General features: G+C 41.5%; 1 pseudogene; it reads right to left on the reverse strand.

Annotated features, from left to right (window-relative positions):
• Window positions 1-8,490: 8,490 nt before the first annotated feature.
• On the reverse strand, window positions 8,491-14,836 carry LOC124966124 (cytochrome P450 2A3-like; annotated as a pseudogene).
• Between the last annotated feature and the right edge of the window lie 5,557 nt (window positions 14,837-20,393).

Consider the following 20,393-nt stretch of genomic DNA (forward strand, 5'->3'; position numbering starts at 1 on the left):
GAGATGTTCATTGCTACCTGATGTAGTGATTTACTTCTAGTGTTTAATTTGGTCTTGTTTCTCATTTGTTTAGTTAGTCTTCAAATGATATTTGTACATTTTCAAACTCTGGACTTTGTTTCTTCTCTCTGTAGTATTCCTTTAAGTGTTTTCTGTAGTGGTAGTTATATAAACATGAGCTCTTTTAGTTTCTTCCTATCATGGAAGATTTTATTTCTTCTAAAATTATGGAGGATAGCTCTGCTGGATGTAGCACTTTTGATTGACAGTTATTTTCTTTCAGGGCTTGGAACATAGCCCTTCAAGACTTCTTGTATTTTAGAGTATGTCCTAAGAAATCAGAAGTCCGATTTGTTTGCCTCTAAATGTGACATGATGTTTTTTTCTCTTGAGGCTTTAAGAATTTTATGCTTATTCTCTGTGTTAGGCATTTAAACTATAATGTATCATAGAGGGTTCTTTTTTGGTCTGCATTTGGAGTTCTGAAGACCGCCCATATCTGGATGTCCATCCCATCCTCAAGGTTTTGAAAATTTTCAGTTATTATTTCCTTGAAGAGCTTATGTATTCTGTTAGCCCACATTTCATGATGCTTTTCAATCCCAATAATTCTTAAACTTGGTTTCCTAATGTTTTCCCAGATCTTTTGCATATCATGGTCATGGTTACTTGTTTGTGTAAAATACTGTCTTGATATTCAAGGTCGTTCAAGGTTGTTCACTTACACTTTCAGTTCTGAGATTCTATTTTCAGCATGGTCCATGTTCAATTGAACATTTTATATGGTTTGCTCTGTCTTTCATTTGCAAGATTTCTGTTTGATATTTTTCAATATCTCTATCTCCTTACTGAATTTCTCATTCATATTCTGTATGGATGTTCTTAATTAGTACAGTTACTTTTCTGTGTTGTCTTGGAATTCACTGATCATTCTCTAAGAATTCTTTTGAATTCTTTATCTGGCATTTCATCAACTTCAATGTCTTTGATGTTAGATGCTAGTGAATTGTTAAATTTATGAGGTATCATGGTATTTTATATATTTCTTATATTCCTCTGTTGAGTTTTATGCACCTGTTGGGATGGATTTTTCTCCCACATTTATGTGTGCCCTTATTAGAGCACCACCGTCTCTTGCCAAAATTCTCCTTTATTATTATTTTTTAATTAAAATCTTTTTTACTTTTAAAGACACATTTGGATTCACTGAACACAAATGGAGCACAACTCTGCATTTCTCTGGTTGAACATGATGTAGTTGTACCATTTATGTGATCATAATTGGACACAGGGTAATGATGTCTGTCTCATTCCACCATCTATCCTAACTCTGCCACCTCCCCTCCCCTCATTTCCCTGAACACAATCCAACATTCATTCTCCCTCCCCATTATGTATCAGCATCCACTATAACAGAGAAAACATTTGGCATTTGATTTTGGGGGATTGGCTTATTTCACTTAGCATGATATTCTCCAACTCCATCCATTTACCTGCAAATGCCATAATTTTAATTTTCTTTATGGTTGAGTAATATTCCATTGTGTATATGTACCACAATTTATTTATCCATTCATCTATTGAAGGGCATCTAGGTTGGTTCCACAGTGTAGCTATTGTGAATTGAACTGCTATAAACATTGATGTGACTGCATCACTATAGTATGCTTATTTTAAGTCCCTTGAGTAAAAACCAAGGAGTGGGATAGCTGAATAAAATGTGTGTCCATTGTAGGTTTTTGTTTTTTTTTTGCAGTGCTGGGGATTGAACCCAGGGCTTTGTGCTTGTGAGGCGAATACTCTACCAACTGAGCTATCTCCCCAGCCCTATTGTAGGTTTTCTTAGGAATCTCCATACTGCTTTCCAGAGTGGCTTCACCAATTTGCAATTCCACCAGCAATATATGAGTGTAACTTTTTCCCCACATCCTTGCCAACACCTATTGTTGCTTGTATTCTTTTAATAGCCATTATAATTGGAGTGAGATGAAATCTTAGGGTAGTTTAGATTTGCATTTCTCTAATTACAAGAGATGTTGAACATTTTTTCATATATTTGTTGATTGGTTTTATATCTTCTGTGAAGTGTCTGCTTAGTTCCTTACCCCATTTATTGATTGAGTTATTTGTATTTTTGGTGTTAAGTTTTTTGAGTTCTTTGTAAATTTTGGAGATTAGTGCTCTGTCTGAAGTGTGTGTGGAAAAGATTTTCTCCCATTCTGTAGGCTCTTTTTTCACATGATTGATTGTTTCCTTTGCTGAGAAAAAGTTTTTTAGTTTGAATCCATCCCATTTATTGATTCTTGCTTTTATTTCTTGCACTTTGGGAGTCTTGTTGAGGAAGTCTTGTCCTACATGGGAAAGCTGACATGATGAATATTTGGACTTACTTTTTCTTCTATTTGGTTCAGAGTCTCTGGTCTAATTCCTAGGTACTTGATCCACTTTGAGTTGAGTTTTGTGCAGGATGAGAGAGATAGGTGTTTAATTTCATTTTGCTGCATATGAGATTCCAAGTTTTCCCAGCTCCATTTGTTGAACAGGCTATCTTTTCTCCATTTTATAGTTCTGGCACCTTTGTCTAGTATGAAATAACTGTATTTATGTGTGTTTTTCTCTGTGTCTTCTATTCCGTACTATTGTTCTACCTGTCTATTTTGGTGCCAATATCATGCAGTTTTTGTTACTATGGCTCTGTATTACAGTTTAAGGTCAGGCATTGTGATACCTCCTTCTTCACCTTTCCTGCTAAAAGAAAACCTTCCACAATAAAAAAAAGTTAAAAGAATTTACAAATAGAAAGAGTGCACTACAAACATTCCCATCAAAATAGTCCATGAAGAGGAAAAAAAAAACAACAATGAAAGTCAGCAAAAGGAGGAATTACACTGTGGGACAAACCAATCAAAGGAGAAACCAAATCAAGTTAAAAGTGAAAAATAAGCCAAAGTGACTGGGAATACAAATCATATCTCAATAATAAAACAGAATGTTAATGTCCTAAACTTATAAATCAAAAGACATAGACTGGCAGATTGGATTTTAAAAAAAGATCCAAGAATATGCTGCCTTAAGAGACTCACCTCCTAGGAAAAGACATCTACAGAATGAAGGTGAAACGTTGGGAAAAAAACGTATCACTCACATGGACTGTGTAAACAAGCAGGGGTTTCCATCCTCATATCAGACAAAGTGGACTTCAAATCAAAGTTAGTCAGTAGGGATAAAGAAGGACATTTCATACTGCTTAAAGGAACCATAAATCAATAAGACATAAAAATCATAAATATATATGTCACAAACAATGGACCATCTATGTACATCAAACAAAACCTTCTTAATTTCAAGAATCAAATAGACCACAACACATAAATACTGGGTGACTTTAACATACCTCTCTCACCACTGGATAGATCTTCCAAACAAAAACTAAACAAAGAAACTATAGAATAAAATGATACAATCAATAATTTAGACTTAACAGACATATTTAGAATATTCCATCCATTGATGAGTAAATACACTTTTTTCTCAACAGCACATGGATCCTTCTCTAAAATAGGCCATATCTTATACCACAAAGCAACTCTTAGCAAATAGAAAAAAATAGAAATACTGCCCTGCATTCTATCAGATCAAAAAGGAATGAAATTAGAAATCTATGATAAAATAAAAAATAGAAACTACTCCAACCTGGAGACTAAATAATACGCTATTGAGTGTTGTCTGGATAGCAGAAGACATTAAGGAGGAGATAAAAAAAATTCTTAGAGGTAAAGAAGAACACCAATACAGTGTATCAAAATCTCTGGGATGCTGTGAAGGTAGTGCTAAGAGGAAAGTTTATTGCATTGAGCTCATAAAGTAAAAGAATAAAAAGTCAATGAATAAAATGGCCTAACATGACATCTCAAAGCCCTAGAAAAGAAGAAAAAATCAGCACCCAAAGCAGCAGAAGACATAAAATAATTAAAATCATAGATGAAATCAGTAAAATTGAGACAAAAGAAACAATTCAAAAAATTGACAAAAGAAAAAGTTGGTTCCTTGAAAAAATAAACAAAATTGATAAACCCTTAGCCATGCTAAGGAAGAGGAGAGAGAAAACTCAAATTACAAAAATACTTGATGAATAAGGAAATATCACAACAGACACAACTGAAATACAGAAGATAATTAGAAACTTTTTGAAAATTTATATGCAAATAAAATTGAAAATATTGAAGACATTGACAAATTTCTAGAGACATATGACCTACCAAAACTGATGCAGGAGGTCATACACAATTTAAACAAATCAATTTCAAGCAAAGAAATAGAAGACACCATCAAAAGTCTACCAACCAAGAAAAGCCCAGGACCAGACCCATTCTCAACCAAATTCTACAAGATCTTCAATGAAAAACTAAAACCAATGCTCCTCAAAGTATTCCATGAAAGAGAAAAGGAGGGAACTCTTCCAAGCTCATTCTATGAGGCTTGTATCACCCTGATACCAAAACCAGACAAAGACACATCAAGGAAAGACAACTTCAGACCAATATCCCTGATGAACATAGATGCAAAACTTTTCAATAAAATTCTGGCAAATCACATACAAAAACATATTGAAAAGATAGTGCACCATGGTCAACTGGGGTTTATCCCAGGGATGCAAGGTTGCTTCACCATACAGAAATCAATAAATGTAATTCATCACATCAATAGACTTAAAGATAAGAACCATATGATCACCTCAATAGATGCAGAAGAAACACTTGACAAAATACAGCACCACTTCATGTTCAAAATACTAGAAAAATTAGGGATAATAGGAACATACCTCAACATTGTAAAAGCTATCTATGCTAAGCCCATGACCAACATCATTCTAAATGGAGGAAAGTTGAAAGCATTCCCCCTGAAAACTGGAGAAAGACAGGGATGCCCTCTTTCACCACTTCTATTCAACATTGTCCTTGACACCCTAGCCAGAGCAATTAGACAGATGAAAGAAATTGAAAGGATTTGAATGGGACAAGAAGAACTCAAACTGTCACTATTTGCCAATGACATGATTCAATATTTAGAACATCCAAAAAATTCCACCAGAAAACATCTAGAACTCATAAATGAATTCAGCAAAGTAGCAGGATATAAAATCAATACCCATAAGTCAAATGCATTTCTATAGACAAGTGGCAAATCCACTGCAAGAGAGATTAGGAAAACTAACCCATTCACAATAGCCTCAAAAACAAAACAAAACAAAACAAAACAAAACAAAACAAAACAAAACAAAAAACTTGGGAACCAATCTAACAAAAGAGATGAAAGACCTCTATAATGAAAACTCCAGAACATTAAAGAAAGAAGTTAGAGAAGACCTTAGAAGATGGAAAGATCTCCCATACTCTTGGATAGGCAGAATTAATATTGTCAAAATGGTCATACTACCAAAAGTGTTATACACATTCAATGCAATTTCAATTAAAATCCCAGTGACATTCTTCATAGAAGTAGGAAAAGCACTCATGAAATTTATTTTGGAAAAAATATAAGACCCAGAATAGCCAAGGCAATCCTTAGCAAGAAGAGTGAAGCAGGAGGCATCACACTACCAGACCCTAAACTATACTACAGAGCAATAGTAACAAAAATGGCATGGTATTGGCACTAAAATAGCCATGTAGACCAAAAGTACAAAATAGAAGATATAGAGATTAATCCACATAAAAATGGTTATCTCATACTAGACAAAGTTGCCAAAAACATACAATGGAGAAAAGATAGCCTCTTCAAGAAATGGTGCTGGGAAAACTGGAAATCCATATGTAACAAAATAAAATTAAACACCTATCTATCTCTCACCTGCACAAAAATCAACTCAAAGTGGATCATAGGCTTAGGCACTAAAACAGAGATCCTGCATCTAATAGAAGAAAAAGTAGACCCAGATCTTCATCATGTCGGCTTAGGAACTGACTTCCTTAACAAGACTCCTAAAAGCACAAGAAGTGAAATTAAGAATCAATAAGTGGGACAGATTCAAATTACAAAGCTTCTTCTCAACAAAGGAAACAATCAACAATTTGAAGAGTGAGCCGACAGAATGGGAAAAAATATTTACCACATGCACTTCAGATAGAGCATTAATCTCCAAGACATATAAAGAACTCAATACCAAAAATACAAATATCCCAATTAATAAATGGGTTAAGGAACTGAACACACACTTCATAGAAGAAGAAATACAATCAACCAACAAACATATGAAAAATGTTCATCATCTCTTTCAATGAGAGAAATGCAAATCAAAACTGTCCTAACATTTTATTTCACTCCAATTAGAATGGCAATTATCAAAAATGCAAGCTGTAATAAGTGTTGGCGAGGATGTGGGGAAAAAGGTACACTCATACATTGTTGGTGCGACTGCAGATTGGTGCAACCACTTTGGAAAGCAGTATGGAGATTCCTTAGAAAACTTGGAATGAACCACCATTTGACCCAGTTATCCTACTCCTCAGTTTGTACCAAAGGACTGAAAATCAGCACACTACAGTGATGCAGTCACAGCAATGTTTATAGCAGCTCAATTCACAATAGCAAAACTATGGAACCAACCTAGATGCCCTTCAACAGACAAATGAGTAAAGAAAATGTAGTACATGTACACAATGTAATATTACTCAGCTTTCAAGAAGAAAATGAAAATCGTAGCATTTGCTGGTAAATGGATTGAGCTGGAGAATATCATGCTAAGCGAAATAAGCCAATCCCAAAAAAACCAAAGGCCAAATGTTTTCTCTGATATATGGATGCTAGTTCACAATGAGGTGGGAGGGTGCAGCAAAGGAAGAATAGAAATACTTTGGATTAGACAGAATGGAATGAAGGGAGGGGAGGGAGCATGGGGGTAGGAAGGACAATAGAAAGAATCGAACATTATTACTCTATGTGCATATATGATTACATGGCTGGTGTAACTTTACATCATGTAAAACCAGAAGAATGAGAAGTTATACCCTGTAAGTATGATGTGTCAGAATGCATTCCACTGTCATGACTAATTAGAACTAATTAGAACTAATTAGAACAGCAACAAAGAGAAGCATGTTGCCTAGGGAAAACAAATGAGGTCTTTCTGCAGTAGGGTGGACCTCTAATCCAGAATGACTGGAATCCTTATAACTAGGTGCCCATATGAGCACAGACAGTGGGCAGCATGCTGTGTCATGACAGGGCATGACAGTGTGGTTCACCTTTACCCCCGCTTCTTTGACCACCAAACAGCGAATTGATGGAATCCAAGTTGCAGAATACAGATAATGGAAATTGATACACATGACTATCATAGCTTGTTATGAATCTTGCAGTGTTGGGAGAACATATTTTGGTCTCACTGTCTTTAGAATGGCTTAGTGTTCTTTGTCTCTCTTCATAACTGTGTTGGTTAGTTGGTGTGTGTGTGTACAGTGTGTGAGTGTGCATGTGCATTTTAGTATTGTTTTGTGTGTTTACCTCAACATACACAGAGATCCCAGGCTGATGTACACAGCTGTTCAGATTGTGCACTGTGCAACCTTCCACTTCTGAAGGGATTTGCAGTGACTCCTCTGAGAGGAGGCTGGAGCTTCTGAAACACTGGGCTGAATCTTACAGCTGACCCCAGATCTGCCAGAGACCGCCCCATTTTCAGAAACCATTGTAGAGTGTGTGTTCATGCAGGTCTTCAGGAGAGCATGCAGTCATACATTTGCACTCATCTGTGCATGAACACACATCTACTCATGGGTATGTGTGGATCCAATATTCTCCTGCCTTGTCTGAAAGCATTTTTGTTCCTTGAGAACACGATTTAGAGGCCTGATTCCAGTTCCTTAGTAACTGTGAGTAAGACAGAGAGGACTTACCCTGTGGGGCACAGGAATTGAATGCCCTAGTGTGCGAGGTGCGCTCAGCAGGTGACAGGGTGGGTGGGTTCGTGGTGAAGACAGGCGAGCTGCCTGCAGTGTTCTAGGTGAAGCCATGGACAGGGCTCTTCTGTTGTGTGATGATGTAGTACGCATTCCTTGTGGCTTTACATGGGGAACGGGTCATTTTAGAATCAGCCCAGGGACCTGAGGCATAGACCTGTGTCCAGGTACTCGCTGGGCACTCTGTTCTGCAAGCCCTCAGGCAGTGATGCTTCCTCAACTCAGCTGTGCCATGTGTAAAACGAGAAAGAGCAGAGACCCCTCAGCATGGTGCCGTGATCATTCACAAGGACGTTGTGGAAGTGACGTAGTTTTCTTGCTTAATGAAGCACAGCTGTTATTTTTATTGGTTTTGTTCACAGCGCAGTGTAGGGTTCCTCTTCTCATCCCAGCTGTGAAGGATTTATCTCCAGCAAGGGGAGTAGTCTGTTCTCCTTTTCTCCATCCATGCATCCTCTTCTTTCCCGCCTCCAGTCTCTTAACCCCGCCCCCCCCGTTGGCCCCACCCCTGGCTCCTCCCCTAAGCACCACCCTACCCCCTCGCCACGCCAGGGCAGAGGCATGGCTCGGCGGGCAGGAAACTCAGGGTGCTGTCTGGTAAAAGCCTTGAAAACCTCAGGGATTTTTTTCACATCTATGTCCTGGGGCGGCTGTGGGGACTTCAAGCAGTTCTGCATGATGGTGGTGAATAGGAGAAAGAGCTCCATTCTAGCCAGGCCTTCTCCCAAGCAGCTCCGCTTTCCTGGGGAGGACAGGAGAGGTGGGAGGGTTAGAGGTGAAGCCGGCTCTCACTGTAGACTTGCCCTAGCACCAGAGCCCTGCTGCACTCTGCAGGGAGGAAAGACAGCCATACTGTGGCCTGAGAGACTAAGGGAAGGTTACTCTCCTCTCTGAAACTCAGTTTCCCTTGTGCATGAAATGGGGTGGTCTATGCCAGCCTGCAGCAATGGGAGGCTTAGTTGCTCTTTCCCCACAAACACTTTCTCAGAGATGACTGCAGTACTGTCATCTCTTTGAAGAGACTGACGATTTTGTGGTGTGTTCTTGGAAAGTCCTCTGACTCACTGAGTCTTTATTTTCCCATCTCACAAAGGGACTAGGTGATCCCTTCCCTCTGGTCTTGGTGCAGATGCTTGGTGCTGGGGAGTTCTGGGGAGTACAACTGTTGGACTAGAGGGTAGTTTCAAAGAGGGACTTCCCAGCTGGAGGAAGACACTAGGCTGCACAGAGAGAGGAGCTGGGATGAGGGAGGCCCACGTGGGTGTGAGCCGCCCTGGTCTCTTACCCAAGGAAAAGGGCACATCAGCATCAATCTTCTTCAACTGCCCCTTGTCATCCAGGAAGTGCTGGGGGTTGAAATCTTCAGGTGTGGAGAAGAACTTGGGGTCATTCAGCAGGGAGCCCAGCATAGGGAACACGTCTGTGTCCTTGGCAGGGGGAGGAAGGGGGATTTTATAAGAGGGTTCAGGGATGAGTGTGCTGAGGGCACAGAAGCCTTAGCAGGGGAATTAGAGTGAGGAGGTGAAGGGAAATGGAGGTGAGGGAGTTGGGGTTCTGTGAGGGAGGAGCTTTGGGGTCATGGGTTTGATATCTCTAGGTTCCAAAGTTCAGGGAGGTTGGAGCCAAGGTGTCCTTTGTCTCTCAGGGTAGGAGCTTCAGGGAAATGGAGGTTTATGTACCTTGAGACAGGAAACTTGAGAACATGGGCTAGAACACCCTAAGGTCTAAGGTCTGAAGGAGACATGGGGGGTAGGAGCAGTGGAGTGGAAGGCTGAGAGATATGGTATTTGAGGAACTCTTTGAGAAATGAATTGGGGAAGGGGTTCTGGGCTCTCAGGTAGAAGGTTGGAGGTTTCCCTAGGTCTGGGGGCAGACCTGCACCTTTGGAATGAGGAAGTCTTGAAATGTGGTGTCCTTGGTCACCCTGCGAGGCACACCACGGGGCTAAAATTTCCAGATCTTTGGATCTCGTGAATCACGGCCTCTGTGTAGGGCATCTTGTTCCGGTCCTCAAACCTGGGCTGCTGGTTCCTGCTGATCCAGGCTGGTCCCTGGCGGATCTCTTCATGGACCTTGACTGGGAAAGAAGGTAGAATGTGTTTAATATCCAGGGTCCTTAGCGCAGGGATGTTACTTCAAATATGTAAAACTGGATGCATGTCATGCACCTGTGACCTACAGATACACTGTGCAAAAGCAATATCCGTCATAGGCGTTTTGGCCCATGCCTTGTTACCTGTTCATGTCAGAATCAGAGGGATTCAGAAGGGATGGTCTCAAGGGAGGTGTGCATTTGGCATGATGAGACCTCAGCAATGGTCACATCCTTTACCGATCAGTTTAGACAGTTCCAACATTGTCACAGGTAGTGAGATACCACCTGGCTTACTGTGTGCATAGTAAGATGTGTCTGAGGGTCCAGGCACCTGGGAGAAGTGGGGTCATTGTAGCAGTACCAGAAGGGTCTGGAGGATCTACGACCTCCACGTCATTTTCATCCAGCCTTACCCTCCACCGCTGGGTACTTTATGAGCATCAGCAAGCCGTAGTTCAGGGCCCTGCTGGTGTTGTCTGCACCCACAAAGAAGAGGCTTAATGTGGTCATCACCAGATTGTTCATGTTGGGGTTATTCTTTTCCCGCAGAGAGAAAGAGATCCAAATCTGAATCCATTTATCGACTCCTTGGGGAAACTCCTGGCTCTTTCCTTGGCCTACCACTCCTAGGTCCAGAGCTGGGGTGGAAAGAGGGGACCTGGATCTGCCAGGGACTCTGCACTTTCTAGGCCTTTGTCCAGCTGCTTCTATTGGCTCTGACACTCCCTTCTGTGCTTTCCCTCAATGTCTATCTGTGTGTTCATTGTCAGCTTAGTTATCACTTCTTCAGTGGCAGGAGGGTTTAGAAAGATAGGGATAGAGAGAGTGTGTGAGAAAGATAGAGATATCAAAATGGAGTGAATGAGAGGGAGGCACATTTCCTAAGACTCAAAGAATTCTAATGACAGCATCCCATTACCTCCCTGAAATGTGTGGTAGCTTCCTGTAGAAGAATCCACTTCCTTGATCCTTTGCACTTCAGATTCTAAGAAGCCCCATCTCCTCACTGCACAGATAGGAGACAGACATGAATTTGCTATGGGGACCTCCAATATCCCATAGTAAAGTCTGGTCTCCCAGATATATCCAATAACTGAGGAAAGAAAAGTTAACACAGGGGCTAAAAGTACCTGCTTTAGAGTTAGAGAGTCACTGGTTTGAGCTAGGGTCCACTGCTTGCATGCTGTGTGACCACTTATATTTTCTGGGCTGAAGTTTCCCCATTTGTAAAATTGGGGTCATAATCAGCCTTGTTCAAGAGCTGTTGTGGGTGCTAAGTAGGTAAATATAGTAAAACACATGATAGTTCCTGAACACAGTAGTGCTGTAGAGATGATTGCTATTATGATTTGTTCACCTATGTCCTGTCTTGTAAGGGTTCAGAAAACAGAATATTGATGTTTAATCTCACTGTGAATTGTGTTCTCCTTCTTTCCACAGCCTAATTTCCTTCTACCTGACTTTGCACCTCCCCACCCTGGCTGCTGGTTGCACCTCCTGCATTCGGATGAGAAAGGAGTTGATGAAGTCCCTGAAGTCCCGCAGGGAGTTGGGATCCAGGGTGCACTGGTTCTGCTCCACCTTCTTGGCTGTGAAGTCCTCAAGTCCCTGAATGTCCTTAAAGACCTGTTTCTGTGCTCTTGGCAGGTGATTCATCACTGAGTAGAACATGTCCAAGAGCTGGAGATGGAAAGAGGGCATGCAAGGGAGTAACAACTGCCCACAGGCAGGGTCCAGTGGGAGTGGGATCTATGTTAGGATACACTGGGATCAGGGCCCCTGTTCAAGGGTGAGGCTGGATGGGGACATTTATGTAATTTTCTATGAGAGCTTAAGGGTGAGAGGTTCGTTGTCCAAGAATTTAGGTAGGATGGATTTGAGCACCCATGTGTTTATTCAAGATGTTCAAAACACCATGTGTTGGGCCTGTCGGGTGGGATTGAACCTGTCCTGGGTGTTCCTGTGGAGTATACATGTTCAGGTGTTTAGGTGTTCTAGTGGGCTCCATAAGGTGCACCTCCACAAGGTATGTAAGTAGTCCAGGTTGGAGCATACTTATTGGGTGTTTGGTAACAACATGTTCACAAAATTATTTCTTTGCTTATCTTGGTTGGAGTGCCTGTGCATTTGTGCATGTATTTGAGGGGATTGAGTGGGAATGCTTGCCTAGATCTTCAAGTAAGCTTGTTTGGGACAGGTGCATAGAGGTCAAATGATTTTGTTGTCCTGCATTTGGAAGCACCAAGTATTCATATGTTCATGAGGAGATTGAGGTGGTCACTTGTTCAGGTGTTAAGACATTCAGGAAGACTAGGTGAGTAGCATCCAGTAGAGATTAAGATAGGTTGGCGTGGGAACACCTGGCCAGGAGAGAGAGCTGAGTGGAGGGCATTGCTCTTGGTGCAAGCTCTGATTTGGGTGCATCTGTTGCGTATTCAGGTGTCTTTGGAGACTGGGGAGTAGACACTTGTCCTGAGTTCTGGTGCAAGTGTTCAGTTGTCCAGGAGTGGTAGCTGGTTTTGAGGAAATCTTTTTTTGGAAATGGTCCGATTCTAGGGTACTTGTCACCACATTGGGGTGCAGTTAGGAAGTTGTGGTATGGTCCTGACAGGGCAAAACTAGAATAGGTCACCTGCCCCATGGAGGAGTTTGCAAAATTCATGATTTGGGTCATCCTCTGCAGGATTGACAGGAACTCTCTCCTCATAGTCAAAGCAGTTCCCAGAGACAGCAGAGCTAATGATGTTGGCAACTGTTTTTCTTAGATAAAACGTAGGATCAATGAAGTTGCCTGAGAGGTGGGGCAGGGTAGGGGAGAGAGTGGGATTGGGAGGGTCAACTGGATGGTGTGAAGCCAGTCTGATAATTCAGGGAGGGTACTTCAGTGATGGGACAAACTCCCAACATCAGACCCAAGAGCTGGGAGCACAGGCACCTTCCCCAACTTTATCCCAGTTCAGCAGCACAATAAGAAGATTCTTTGCCTTTGGTGTTTGTCTTCTCCTTCCTGAGCACTCTGGTATTCCCCACTCACCCTGTGTGCCCTTCAGGGCTTTGATGAGGAAGGCTGCCTCCTCCCTTATTCACTCCTCAATTCCCTGCTTGCTCACCAAAATCCCATAACATGGCAATGCAGAAGTGTCTGAGTGATTTGGCCCTCTCCCAGGTGCTGAACGCCACACCTGGGGAGGTGAGCCCAGGGGAAGACAGAGGACAGAGAAAAGCTGGATAGGCCACAACCCACCCCTGAGGGGGCTCCTGAGAGGCAGGCAGTGGGACAAAGATGGATTCAGAGTGAGTGTGAGAGAATATAAGACTTACAAACCCAGAGTCTGCATCACACACATTCAGAAGAGGACAAGAAATTGAAAGAAGACAGGAGAGAACTCAGAGAGGCAAGATAGACATGTGCAGAGAAAGGGCTACAGAAAAACTCCATGAAGGGAAGGAAGGAAGGAAGGTTGGAAGTCACAGAGGGGCAGAGAAATGGGGAAATGCAGCTATGGAGACCTGGAGGTGGATACAAATATTGAAATATGTTCTAGACTGACTTTGAGTGTAGAGAAAAGTAGGGAGAGAGAATGGGAGAGTGTCTGGTGAGGAAAAGTCTATTGCCTGGGGCTGTTGAGACAGATATCTTTTAAGATTCTTAGAGAGGATGAAGAAAGGGAGGAAGAAGAAGAGAGAAAGACTCATGGGGAAACCCAGAAATTAAAGACAAAAAATACATAAAAATATCAGATAAAGTTTGAGGAGCAGGATTCAAATGAGGTCTCATGTGGTCCTAAGAGATGGATTATTTATGGAAAAAAGTGACATCTAATGAGAGGGAAAAGAGGCAGAGGGAAAGAGACACAGAAGGGTTAAGACAGCCCAGATGTCAACACAGGGAGGAGCAAAAGTGGATAGTGATGAGGAGAGAAGATCAAAGTACTCCCATAGCCTTAAGTGACATGGGAAAGCAGGGACCTCTCAGGCCACTGTGTATACCTCATCAGCTTCCCCAAAGTCCTGTTCCCTTTATCAGAGCCTTTGAAGAGGTGGTCAAAGGTGGCCTGCTGGCCTCTCCCACTGAACTCCTCAGCCTGATCCACCAGTGCCTCCTTTACTGCATTGTATCCACACAATACCGCAACCTGGCGAGTCCCCAAGTGAATGGTGAACATGGGGCCATAGTGCTTGCTCATCTGATGGGAGTAGGCAGGAGTGGTTGGGACTCATTTTCTGAATTATTCCAGTTCCCTCATGTCAGGGGTTGGGATGCATTTTCCCAAGCTCTGACAGTCAAATGGCTGGAATCTCAAGGTCTGGTCGGTCTTTCCTGACTAGAACTGGCTGCTGTACCTTACATGTTCCCTGGTCTAAGATTCTGACTCATCATGGTCAATCCTATGCCTCAGAGTCCAAGTGAAAATGGGAAACCCCCTGCCCACCCCATTCCACCCATCTCCTTGAGTGGTGGCACCTTTATGAGGCAGTCATGCATCTGGTTTGTGTGCAGCTGCAGGTAATTCCCAATGAAGGGCAGTGGGGTGGGTCCTGGAGGCATCTTTCTCCAGAGACTCCTCTGCTGCCAGAGAGACTTCAATGCCATTGTACTCAGGAAGGCCAGCAAAGCCACCAGAAGTAACTCTGATTCCAGCTTGGTAGCAGTTGGAGTAACCAGGAGGTGCTGATGGCTGGGTGCTTTGACTTTATACTCTGGGGATGGAAGGATGACCTTTGCTCTTGTTTACATAATTGTTCACCTCACCTCCCAACTACATGCCCCAACATGTACCATGCTGAGATTTCAACACTCATAAACAGGGGGGAGGAGGAAGGGGAGGAGGAGGAGGAGGGGGAGGAGGAGGGGGAGGAGGAGGGGGAGGAGGAGGAGGAGGATCTCTAGACAGAGTCATAGGTAGTGGGGATCCAGGGTGAATTCATAGCACTTGAAGTGGAGTTACCTGAGGAGTGTGGATATTTTGGGGAAGAACTTAACTCCAGAACTCATGACAAGTGAACATCTGCATGCCCAAGCACCTGATGCCATGTGGAATCACACATAGAAAAGGGGCCTCACCAATGTGGATGTGGCATTCTGTATTTCCTCCCCTTTCCCATTACTTCTCCCTCTTAATCTCTTTCTTCTACGCACATTTAGTCAGCTTTTTTGCTGCTGTGACTAAAGGACCCAGCCAGAACAATAGGAGTGGAGAAAAAGCTTATTAAAGGGATCACAATTTCAGAGGTCTGAGGCCAGAGAAGGCCAGCTCCATTCCTTGGGTTTAAGGTAAGTCAGAACATCATGACAGAAGAGTTTGGCAGAGGAAAGCTGCTTACATGGTGATCAGGAAGCAGAGAGAGAAATTCCACTCTCCAGAAATAAAATATATACCCCAAAGCCACATGCCCAATGAACCACTTCTTCCAGTCACACCCCACCTGCCTCCACTTACCACTCAGTTGATCCCATCGTGGAATAATTCACTGATTAGTTTAAGGCTATAACCCAATCATTTCTCCCTGAACCCTCTCACATTGTCTCACACGTGAGCTTTTGGGGACACCACATCTAAACCATAACACACAGATTGTCCCTGTATCTTTATGATTTCTTATCCCCGTTTTTGCCCTTATGTGGTTCAACCAGTTCTTTTCTGAGTCTGTTGTATTTCACATAGCATGATGTTCTCCATTTCTGTCCATAGATGGGAAAATGCTGAAATTTCAATCTTTTTTTATGGCTGAGTAAAACTCCATTACCTATATATACCACATTTTCTTAATCCATTCTTCTATTGATGGGTCTGGGTTGTTTCCATAACTTGGCTATTGTAAATTATGTTGCCATCAACATTGATGTGCCTGTATCACTAAAGTATGCTGGTTTTGTGCTTTTGGATAATTATTGAGGAGTGAGATGACTGGTTAATATGGTGGTTCCATTCCTAGTTTTTAAAGAAATGTCTATTAATTCTGCTTTCCAGTGTGGTTGTGCTAATTTGCAGTCCCACCAACAATGCACATCCTGACCAGCATTCATTATTATTTCCCCCCACAACCTGACCAGTATTTATTATTATTTATGTTATTGATAATTGCCATTGTGACTAGAGTGAGATGAAATTTTAGAGTAGTTTTTATTTGCATTTCCCTGATTGCTAGAGATGTTGAACATTCTTCATATATTTCTTGGCCATTTGTGATTCCTTTTAAAAAACATTAATTAATTAATCTATATGCAGTGATCAGAATTGCACTCAGTGCCTCATGCATCTGTTTAGTTATTTTTTTCCATTCATTGATGTTATTTATTTTTTTGATGAAAAGTTTTTGAGTTTTTTATGTATTCTAGTTATTAATCCCCTGTCAGAAGAGCAGTTGGCAAAGATTTTCTCCCATTGTGTATGGTGTTCTTAACTTTCTACTGCTGTGCAGAAGCTTGTAATTTGATGGCATCCCACTTACTGATTTTTTCTTTTATTTATTGAACTTTAAGGGGTCTCACTGAAGTAGTCAGTGCCTGAACCAATATGTTGAAATATTGAGCCTATCTTTTCTTTTAGCAGTTGCAATACTTCTGATCTAATTCCTAGGTCTTTGATCCGTTTTTATTTGAATTTTGTGAAGTTTGTCATATAGGAATCTAGTTTTATTCTTCTATAATTTATATCCAGTTTCCTCTGCACCATTTGTTAAAAGAAGCCTATCTTTTCTCCAATATATGTTTTTGACACCTTTGTTACATATCAGATGACTGTAAGAATATCAGGTTGTGTCTGTGCCTTCTATTCCATTCATCTTCTTGCCAATATGGTGCTGTTCTTGTTACTATAGCTCTGTAGTATAATTTGAGATCAGGTTTTGTGATGTCTTCAACATCACTTCCTGCTCAGGATTGTTTTGGATATTGCATTTCTATTATTCTTACAAATGAATTTTATGACTGCTTTCTCTAGTTCTGTGAAGAATGTCATTGCTATTTGGATGAGAATTGCATTGAATTTCTATGGTTCTTTCTGTAATATGACTTTCAGATGATATTAATTCTGTCTTTCCAAGAGCCTGGGAGAACTTTCCAGCTTCCAGGGTCTTCTCCAATTTCTTTCTTAAGTGTTCTATAAATTTCAATTTGGAGAACTTTCACCTCCTTATTTAGATTAATTCCCAAGTATCTTTTTGAAGTTATTTTGACTGGGTTAGTATTCCTGATTTCTTTCTCAGTAGTAACAAAACTATTTATTTATGAATGTTGATCCTGTATCCTGCTACTTTTCTGAATTAATTTATCAGCTCTAGAATTCTTCTACTGAAGTTTTTGGGTCTTCTAGATACAGAATCATGTCATCAGTGAACAGAGGTAGTTTGATTCTTTCCTATTTACATTCCTTCAATTTTCTTTTTTCTTACCTGATTACTCTGCCTAAAGTTTTAAAAATTATAGTAAGTAGATGTGGTCAGAGTGAATATACTTATCTTGTTTGTGATTGGAGAGAAAATTCTTTCAGTTCTTCTGCTTTCAGTATAATGTCAGCTTTGGGTTGGTCATATGTAGCCTTTATAATGTTGAGGTAAGTTCCTTCTATACCTACTTTTTCCAGCATTTTTACCATGAATGGGTGATGGATTTTATCAAATGACTTTTTTGCATCTATTGAGATGATCATATGATCCTTGTACTTAGTTCTATTTGAGTGGTGAATTAGATTTATTGATTTGTATATGTTGAACCATCCTTGCATCCCTGGAATGAGACCACTATCTTCTTTTTTTTGAATGTATTTTTGAATGTGGTTTGCTAATATGTTATTTGTGATTTTTGCATGTATTTTCATCAAGGATATTGTTCTTTAGTTTCCTTTATGTGTCTTTGTCTGGTTTTGGAATCAGGGTATATTGACTTCATAGAATGTATTTGGGAGTGTTCCCTCCCTTTCCATTTCATGGAATAAATTGAGAAAGACCTTTTCATCAAGGGTCTGATAGAGCTGAGCTGAGAATTCACCACATCTGGCGCAAAAAAACAATTTTTAATGTGAGAAAAAAAGTGTTTCCACTGAGATGATCATAACTGCTGGCGATAATGGATGTTAATTGTTTATGCTCATGTGCTAGCCTTATAATTTATTTTTGGAGACTCTGTAACCCTTGTGTTAGGGCCTAAGGGTTGCAAAGTCCCATGTCTTTGTGTTTAACCCCAGGCTGTGAGTCATTTTGCCCAGGAGCCAATGGAGGTTGTAGTAACTCTCAGTTTCCTGTCTCCCAGTATAAGATGCGATGGGCTGAGGAGAGCTGACAAATGGTGCACTCTTGTAGTGGGGCTGGTGCAGAGTTCTAAATTGGAATTTCCAGTAACTGGGGTCTGGTCGTGACTAACCCTTGGAATGTTGTTGGTGGGCACTTGAGATTTGGTCCACAGCCTCCTGTTGCTGGGAAGATGCCTTTCTCTGCTGGATGTCTGCATCTCAGTTGACCCATGAAATTTCATTTAGGGTGAGGAGTCTAAACCTTGGTTGCCTTCACAGACTCCATTTCTACGATTGTGGATTACCCAGTATCAGACCTGAGTACAGATGGGCCTGCCTTAGTTTTTTGGCATCTTCCCAGATGCTCCTATGGGACACAAGCAACAGAGTTGTTCTCCTTGGTATCCCCAGCCTGTGCTGCCCTGGGTACAGCCTGCTTTGTACCTATTTCAATCACTCTGGTCCAGGCATACACTCTGGACCCCACATTTGATGACCGCTGGGCCATGCTAGCTGCTTCCTTTATGAATCCCCAATCTCCATCCTCTCCTTGGTATGAGTGGCCACTTGAAAATGGTTCCTCTGGTGAAAGTGCCGATTGCTGTTGGACTCTCGGCCCTTCAGCAGATTGATTTTAATGACTTTTCACAAAACAACTTCCCCACCATCTCTGGGTTAAACTCAACCTCCCTCTAATTCACAGGTTCCCCCAAGTCAGTTTTATTTGCCAATCTTCCCACCTCTCCTCCCTGCCTGTGCTTCCCTGGCCTCTCTTCAGTGGGCTGGCACAGCTCTAAAATATTAGTTCTTATGTTCAATGTTTCTAGTTTCCTTGTCTCTATGATTATTTTGCTGTCCAGTTTTGAATTTCAGTGAATCCCCTTAGTAACCCACCTCACTGAGGAGCAGTCTTTCTGCTTTATTAGTTTTGAGTTGAGTAACTTCTGGGATGTGCCCCCTTCTTCTCATCTGTCATCTTCTCTTACCACTAAATTGTTTTTAAAAAGATGCAGCCCTTCAATGAGTAGGGCAAAGAGCACTTTTGTACTCGCCCAACCTTTTAGCTTTCCAACACTTTACTGATAAAATTTCCGCTTCAAGCTGGTTTTGGAGATCTTTATTAAAGGTTTGTGTATTGACTGGAGCAAAAGTCCATTGTAGAGTTTAAGGGTTTCTTTTCAGAGAGTTACTAATGGGTCAGATATCCCCTAAACAACCAGTATGCTTAGGGGTATGATTAAGCAAGAAGCAGAAAAGAAAGTGTCTCAGAGGCAGGAATAGGAAAAGGGACAAAGATAGAGCCTCTTTCATTGTTTGCATAGACCAGGTTTTGGAACCCCACACATACAGATCAAAAACATTACAGATGATCATTTCACAAAACACACACAGATTTAAATTCCTGAAACCCAGAACAGAACCTGTCCCAGATGTCTATCATGTGATACAGGGAGTACACAAAGACAGAGGAGACCTGTGTAACTAGAGGTGTCTGGTGAAGAGTCTACCAATCGAGACTGAGAATGAACTCAGTGGTTCAGTTGGCCCACCCGGAGGGTCATGCCTATCTACCTACTTTAAAAAGAGTCTCCTTGTGGCCTAACTGACTCTAAAGGCAGATTTGCAGTGAGCCAGTGCAGTGATATTGCCACATAGATCCCCAAACTGGAAAATGTGTGGGAGTCAAACTCTTGGAGCAGTGAGGTGAGACCAGGGGATCCTTCTCAATATGACTCCCTATTAAAGCACTGTGAGAATGTGCTGGAAAGTGCAGAAAAGTTATCCAGAGCTATGTAGTGATATGGTCACAGTACTATAAACTGTTTAGACACTATTTCTCCAGGGTCCCAAATCCTGTGCTACTGGAGCTCATTCAGACTCCCTCTTTCTTCTCTAACTCTACCAAGAAGGATCTCCCCATTACTCTCTGTACTGCCATAAATCAGTGCTGTGACACTCTATTTCATTCTCTATCCCCCCATCTAATGTGTCTGGGTTGGCCATGGTGCACATGGTTGTTCACATCTGTCATCCCAACAACTTTGGAGGCTGAGGCAGGAGGATTTCAAGTTTGAGACCAATTTCAGCACCTTAGTGATACCCTTGGCA

This window comes from Sciurus carolinensis, chromosome 16 (genome assembly GCF_902686445.1).
Source record: "Sciurus carolinensis chromosome 16, mSciCar1.2, whole genome shotgun sequence".
Lineage (NCBI taxonomy): Eukaryota > Metazoa > Chordata > Mammalia > Rodentia > Sciuridae > Sciurus > Sciurus carolinensis.